Below are 8,100 nucleotides of genomic sequence, written 5' to 3'. Positions count from 1 at the left end.
ATAAAAGTGCATCCCGCCGTTGAGAGCATCAATAAGCGAGGCAGGAGTTCTCGAATTGGTGTTTTGAGTAGAAGCGACGCAAAAGGCGCCGCTGAGTAACTAAGAGCTGTATCGTCCCTATTCCGATTGCGCACGGGAAGGAGTCGAAAGGAGACAGCTCAACCCTACAACTGAGAAACATTGCTATTCACTAAAAGAAATGGCTAGCGGTATAAGAGGAACAGACCCCGAATCTGGTTATCCTACAGAAGGAACCAGGCACGAGGGGTTTAATCCAGACCCTTTAGGACGACATGAAGAACCAGTATGTGTGATACTGTATGGAGGAGGCTTAGAAAAGTGGCCTCAGAAATGGACTGACTGCATAGTGGGATCTAACCCGTCGATCGAGGCGGAAAGCCTCTCGACGCGGGTAAAGGAAGCCATCGAAAAAGATGGAAGATTTTTTGCCGAGCAACCGGGAGAAGATGGATTACCAATCATAGTGTCAGCCCACCCTGAGAGGGGCTACACTAGAAGAGAAGCACCCGACTGGTGTGAATGGGGGGCAAAGATGGTGGAGGAATGTAATATGGTAAAATTGATAAGCACAAGTACAGATTTGGACTCAATAGTGAAAATGTTGACCAACGAAGCTGGCATCAAAGGCGAGCTGGCAACTCCATCACCTGAGGAAGTGAAGGCAGCGCCTCGCTATTATGAGTGCATGCAACATGCTGATGTGTCAATTTGTCGGAGATATTTGGTCACTGACAGGAGATGCCCTCATTGTTTTCACCAACGACAAATTCCGGGCATGGAACCAAACCTTTGATTCACGGCTGAGACTGATGGCCGGTGAAAAATATATTGAAGACCTGCACGATGCGAGACGGCAGATGGAGCATGACCCGGAAGATCTTACTTTCATTTTTACAAGTGGAGGAAGATCGAACTACTACATGATAATACACGCCTTCGTGCAGAAGTGGCGGGCGGACCTGAACCAACAGGACTACCTGAAGATGATGACAAGAATCCTGGAGAAAGCGGTGGATGCTGCCGTCGAGAGGGGAGCCAGACGAATAGTTACGGATGTAAACGGTATTAGATCCGGAAGAATGTCATGGAAAATTGCAGAGACGGCAATTGCTGGTGCATATAAGCTGCAAATATCCACCCCAATCACAGCAGTGGAAGGGCTGGAGTTTGTGCTGGCAATATCAGCCTCTCAAAGAAGAGAAAGGGAACTGGTAGCCCTGGAAGCCACTTACGGTCAAGCACTACAGGTGGCACGGAAAGAACAGAAGATGGAGCAGCAAACACAACACGCGGTGGCAGTCCTGCCCCATCCCTCGGGCAAAGCAGTTCGAACGGAAGGAGAAGGGGGAACTGACTTGAGTTCTATTCCGGAACCGCAAAGGAACACCGAAAGGTCAAGGACGCCATCGCCAAGCACAGGAGATGAGGAGGAGGAAGTGGCAATCGAAATCAACACGGAAATAACCGGACCAAGGGGGCCGAATCCAACACCAACGGGGAGCCCAGCTCCACCAAAACAACCGCCTCAAGGAAAAGGGAGGAGAGTGGTTATAAGATCTGCCCGAGAAGATACAGGTGTCTCTTACCGAGCACGCCTGACGTCTACTCCCAAGAACCGTCCCTCCACGGTTCAGAGACCCCGTCAGCAAACAGAACCAAGAAACGCAGAGGTTGGTGCCATCGAACACGACCCTACATCCAACGAGGAAGGGCGTAATGAAGATGGAGATGTGGAAAACAGGGAGGCCGCCACCTCAAGCGACGATGTGGTCTCTGAAGAGGAAAATCAAGCTTCTGTGATGTCGGCCGTGGTCCCTCCTGATCCAAATGACCCACCACCGAGAGTTGTGAGAGGAGCAACCCGTAAAGGAATCAAAAAACAACGGCCGGTGCTAAGCATCTACCAGGCCTCGGAAAGGCTGGCGAGGGACATTCAATTCGGTTGGGTAGAAACCAAGGATGGAAGGAAAACCTACATCCCAGAAGTCAGGCAGAAAGAATACCCATTCCCGCCGGCCTGGTGGGAAAAGATAGAAAGGAATATAGACATCCCGGTGAAATTAACTTACAGGGAGGCAATGAACGTGTTAAACACACCAGCCTACCATACTTTAGTAAGTTACACCGACTTGACAAAAGATTTTAGAGAAGGCTTTGTAACTGTAATGTATGATGTACTATTGCGAAGGATGAAGCAGGGCGTGTATGATGCCGCTCAAGAAGAGCTGAGAGCGTGCGATGACCTGGACATATACACTGCTAATCCCGCTATGTCCACACAAACCAACCTAATTGCAAACGCCACCCAGCAGGCTCAGCCGAACACCACGCAAATGGGAGCGACTTACCTGGATAACACAGGGATGGCCGCAAACGACATGGAAAGAGAAACAAGAGCCTTTAAGACCCTAAAAGGCATGGTGCGCGTTAAGTACCAGAAGGAAAGCGTCAAAGAATACTTATCGGCCACTTGGCCAGTAATCAAAGAAAGTCCGGGTGGAGAATTGTCAAAAAAGATGTGGCTGCAATACATTACAGCCGAGCCCATAGGCCGAGACGAGACAGCGCAGGAAGCCTATCAAAGATGGGTGGATGACGAAGAAGATGACGAAGATGTGCATATAACCAGAGCTAAAGAAGCACTGAAACAGGGTCTCACCTTGTTGAATGTGTGGCATAAGTTGAAGCAAGTGGTAAGCCCAAGCAGATATGTGCGAGTTTTGAGAGCAGTCACCGAGGACAAAGACACTACTTTTGTGAAACTGGGTGCGGAGGCAACTCTGGCACGAATCGAAGAATCCATAAAGAAATGGGACAGAGTAACAAAACACTACATGGAGAGACAAAAGCCAGGTCCATCGGGCAGTACTCGCTCTCGCACAGAGGAGACGCAAGCAGGGCGGAAACCACCACCAAGGCCAACTTATGAGAAGGAGCAAAGGTCTAATTATGACCAGAAGCAGAACGCCCAGGTCAAGCCGAAATCAATGGATAGAAAAGTAAATCCAACAGGTTACGTGGCAAAAGAAGTATATGACAAAATGTCACCAGAAGAAAGAAAGGCCCTGGCGGAGGCTCGCAAGGCTGCAGCCCCTGCGGGGCCCAGGAAATGAATGAAGAAGAGGCGCGGGTCACCCTGACGGGTGTTTACAGGGATGGAGACAACCTCTACGCTGAAATCGAAGGAGCTCCATATTTGGTGGATACAGGAGCCGAGGTGTCAATGACCCGCAAAGCCTTAAAAAGAATAGGACACCTAACTGTGATGGTGGCAGATGGATCAGTGACTAATATGCCCATTGGAATTTGGAAAGGAATAGTTTGGGTCAAAGGGCCTCATAATCTATTGACTTTGAGAGACGCAGAGGATCTAAAAAAACCGAAACACCAGCGTCAGTCAGTAAAAACAAGATTAGAAATGATAAGAGCAAAAGCAGTCCGTGTGGGCCCGACAAAAATTATGCCACTTAATGAGTGGTACAAGCCGGTGGATGTGGAGACCGTGAAGAGCCAACTGGTCCAAGACAGCGATCTGTCCCCGGACGGAAAGCGGAGGCTGACCAAAATATTGGAGAAAGCAGCCGTGGCGCATTTCAAGAACGATTGTGGAGACCTTGGATCAAAGTACATCCACACCATTGAGGGGGGAGTTCATCCACCGGTAAGACAATATCCCCTGAACCCTGAAGCAGTGGCTGAAATGGAAACAATTGTGAAGGAACTCTTACAGCTTGGCATCATTCGAGAAGAGCCTAATCCAGTGACCAACAGCCCAATTCAGGCCGTAAAGAAACCAGCGGCGGCAGGAGGAGGCTGGAGGCCGGTAATCAACTTTAAAGCTCTTAACCGCCGGACGGTGGCTAATCGAGCGAGCCTCATAAATCCCCAGGCATCCCTCAAGACGCTGAGAGTGAAAAAATACAAGTCATGCATTGACTTGGCAAATGGATTTTTTTCATTACGACTAGCCAGAACATCGCAAGGGAAAACAGCATTTACACACAGGGGGAAGTCGTACGTGTGGCAAAGATTGCCGCAAGGATACAAGAATTCCCCGAATGTGTTTCAATCGACTGTCTTACAAGTTTTGGATGGCTTGGATGTCACGGTGTATATTGATGATGTGTTTGTTTCAAATGACACAGAAGAGGAACATCTAAACTTGCTGCAAAGGGTTGTGGAACGAGTCTCCGCTGCGGGTCTGAAGCTGAATCTCAAGAAATGCCAACTAGCCCGGTTCCAAGTGGATTACTTGGGATTCCAGGTGACCGAGGATCTGGGCATCTCAGAGGGATTTCGACAAAAAATCGAACGGATTTCGCCTCCGGGATCAGAGACAGAGTTGCAGCGAATACTTGGACTGTGCAACTATGTGCGGGATCATGTTCCCCACTATCAGAAACATGCAAGACCACTGTACGCGCGCTTGAAGAAAGCTCCGGAGAGCCAAAAGACGGCGAAGTGGCAGTGGTCAGACAATGACAATCAAAATTTGAATAACTTGAAACAAGCCGTCCGAGAAGCCGTGCGGCTTGAGCCACGAAGTCTGACAGTAAAACTTGTCGCGAAGGTGCATTGCGAGGAAAATGATGCAATGGTGACGGTCAGCAACGAAGGTGCTGGCTTGGTGGCTTTGTGGACCTATACCCTCTCCAGTGTCGAGAAGAAATTTCCCCAGGAGGAGAAAGAACTTGCAGTGTTAGCCAAGTACTGGAGCAATTTGAAAGACCTGGCACAAGGGCAAGGTATCAAAGTCCAAACCGGAAGTAACGTGCATCGTTTTCTTCGGAAATCCACAATCGAGAGCACAAAAGCGACCAATGTCAGGTGGGGAAGATGGGAGGACATCCTACTAGATCCCGACTTAGACATTGGCCCGACAACAACCTCCACCAAAAAGCAGACATTGGCAAAAGAAACAGAAAAAGAAAAGCCCTATGAATGGACTCTTTACACCGACGGGTCAAAAAAGGAAGGAGACCAGAATGCCCACTGGGGTTTTATTCTGAAACAAAATGGAGAGGAGCGTTGCCGCCGCAAAGGTAGGACACCCGGCAGCGCGCAGGCAGGAGAAGCTACGGCAGTGCTGGAAGGACTGTTAGAAGCGGAGAAAAATCACGCTGGACGCGTGACACTCGTAACTGACAGTCATTATTGTGCACAAGCACTCAAATTCGACCTAGCCATTTGGGTGGAAAATGGCTTTGAAGGCACAAGGGGAAAACTAGTGGCCCACCATGAAGTGTGGAAGAAAATAGCTGAGTTGCAGCTAAATATGTGTCTTGATGTCGTCCACCAAAGATCTCATGTGAAAGAAGGAGCTCATTGGAGAGGGAATAATGAAGTTGATCGATACGTCCAAGAAAGAAGAATAATAGTTGTAGGGGCAGAAAACTGGGACAAAACCCCTCGCGGAAAAGTGGTCCCAGATGGAAGCGTAAGGCAGGTCGTGTCGGCAGTACATGAAGCACTAGGCCACGCGGGTCCGTTGCCTACGCGAAAAGAATTAGAAATGCTGGAACTCTGGGTCCCTGACAGGACGATTCGTGCGGTCCTGCGTGATTGTAATCTGTGCAACAAATATAACGCAGGGCGACGAGGACATCGCACGGACGGATTGACGATCAGGAGTACTGTGCCGTGGGGCTCGGTTTGTATGGACGTAGCCGGCCCCTTGGGGATATGTGGCACTAAGGGTGAGAAATACCTTGTTGTGCTTGTTGACTCAATGTCAGGACATGTCGGGCTAAAAGCAGTAAGGAAAGCCAACGCAAACAGCGTGATCAAGACACTGGAAGACGGGTGCATGTGGCTAGGAATTCCCAAAGAATTAAGAACAGACAATGGAACTCATTTCAAAAATGCCCAGGTGGACAAGTGGTGTAGTGAGCGGGGAATAATCAGAGTCTATTCGCCTCCGTACACACCACAGGCTAACGGGGTAGCAGAGAGAACCATTGGGCTGGTTAAAACCTGGCTGGGAAAAAATGCAAACGGGAAAGAATGGAGTACTAAACTACTTGATTTGGTTGCAGACCTGAACGGAAGGACTAGGGCCAGCCGGCCCTCCCCGTCCGAAGAACTCAACCAACGGCACTTTGTGTCACAGGAAGTGGGCAGGACCCAAGACGGCTCGATCCAGCATAAAGAGAAGTGTCGGTTCAGCGTTGGACAGAAGGTGTGGGTCAAGTCGAGAGACCTGAACAGCAAGACTGCAGTAAAGGCCAAGTACGACTGCTTGGACATAGTCAGTGCGGTTTTGGATGACAACACAGTACGACTGAAGAGGAAAGGAATCCAGGGAGTTGAACAGCTGAAGCCGTTACCGGCTGACCCAATTAAAACCAAGAAGTAACTTAGAAGATATATGGCAACCGACTACAGTAGATTCCCGGCCTTCGTGCGCTTGGCCGCGCACAAAGGAGCGGTCATCGTAAGACGGTCGCCGTATGGGATTCAAGCCGGAAGGGCCCTAAATCTAGTGAAATTGGCCAAGAGGGGGGGCACTCCCGATGGACCGGAACATTTTCGCTGGACAAGGGTCGACGAAGCATGTGTCATTTGTTCGACACCAAATTTGTTGCCTACTAGGTGGTCAGGAGTAGGTTTCATGATGCCATCAAATATGACCCCCGACGTAAGAGACTTGGAGTTTGCCCTGAGGAACGAGGACAGGCTCCCGGTCAAAGTGCTGGATGCCATGGTGTGCCACCCTTGTCGGATCACCATCTTGGCAAGAATGGTGGTCTTTGCACAGTGGGAGACCGGACTGATCATAGATGCACGGGCTCAACAAGTGGCCACGTGTACATGCGCTTGGGACGGCGGTATACTGACATATTGCCCCATGTGTTTGGATCGCATGGCAACGGGAAAATTATTAAGAGTAGGTGAGGCACAAGGATGGCATATCACCAAGGCCATGACTCCCCTAGCAACCCTCTATCCAGTATTGGGGGGAGCAGCTTGGCCTGCATACGATCACAAACAGGCCATGAAGAATTTATATGCAGCCCTGGGCTATTGCTGGCCCTGGACAGGGCAAGCTGGCCGGCCTGCCGGCTGTTTCACGGACAAGGCCGATGAAAGGGCCTTGTTTGCTCGTGCATCAATTATTCCAGTAGGGGGCTGCACAGCATTAGGAGACCTGCTGAACGAGCCTTGGAAGCCAATCACCTGGGCCCGGGCAATAGCCCAGTTGGTGGCGTACAAGGACGCACCGTTGGTCGCGGTGGGGGCAGCCCCTACGGAGACCAACACAGTCGTGAGCAATATGTATTGCTACCGAAGTGTGTTGGACATGAGTAACAAAGGATTTCAGTATGTAACGAAGAAGGGAATGTTTTGTTTAGCTCCTGGTAACAAAGTCGGATCCGGCCTTTTGGTGAATGAGGATGAGGCAGCACTGGTAGGGATTACAGTCAAAATGGCAATCATTCCCTATGAAGGAATATATTCGCTGGGAGTGACATTCGAAGCCAAACGTCTCAGCCATTTCTTCGCCATAATGGGCGCCGGAGTCCTGGTCCGGGCGATTCGCAGGGATCCAAGACAAGCGAGAGCGGAACAAGAGCAAGTCCCGATTCCGCTCAGCGGAGCAAGAGAAGAACGAGAGCAAATCCTGGTTCCTCTTCGCGAAGAAAGAGGGGAACAGGAGGCCGCAGCGGCGGCAAGGGAACCTCAAGAAACAGTTGAGGAAATGAATGACCTGGAGCCGCCAGAGAGAGGAAAACGTCAGGAGAGCCCGGAGCTGGAGTTGACGCAGGAGGGTCTGCCTCAATCGATAATAACTAAGGAAGACGACGTTGAAAAACGAGGGGCGGGAGACTTAAGGGGTTTAACCACTTCTCTCCCCAGAACTACACCAAACCAGGGGGAGAATTTAGCGAGAAGCCCAAACGCGGAAGGCGGTGGCGCAAGTCACCAAACCGGAAAGTTCCCGTCCCCCTCCCAGTGCTTGACGAAGTCATATCCGGCAGTTTGCCCCATGCCTGGCTGTAGTGGGGGTGGGAACACCCGACCAGGGTCAAGTACCCACCGCTCGCTCGGAGGATGTCCGGTGTATGCGGGGACCCTTGA

At 50.5% G+C, this 8,100-nt stretch overlaps 1 long non-coding RNA gene across 1 annotated transcript; it reads left to right on the top strand.

The window, feature by feature from the left end:
* Positions 1–276: 276 nt before the first annotated feature.
* Positions 277–5,125, top strand: LOC119118664. The gene is made up of 2 exons (XR_005096848.1): positions 277–412; positions 4,944–5,125. It is a non-coding gene; the product is annotated as an uncharacterized LOC119118664 (long non-coding RNA).
* The last annotated feature ends 2,975 nt before the right edge of the window (positions 5,126–8,100 follow it).

This window comes from Syngnathus acus, unplaced genomic scaffold (assembly GCF_901709675.1).
Source record: "Syngnathus acus unplaced genomic scaffold, fSynAcu1.2, whole genome shotgun sequence".
Lineage (NCBI taxonomy): Eukaryota > Metazoa > Chordata > Actinopteri > Syngnathiformes > Syngnathidae > Syngnathus > Syngnathus acus.
The sequence above is the reverse complement of the archived record's forward strand: the minus strand, read 5'-3'. Positions and strand labels throughout refer to the sequence as shown.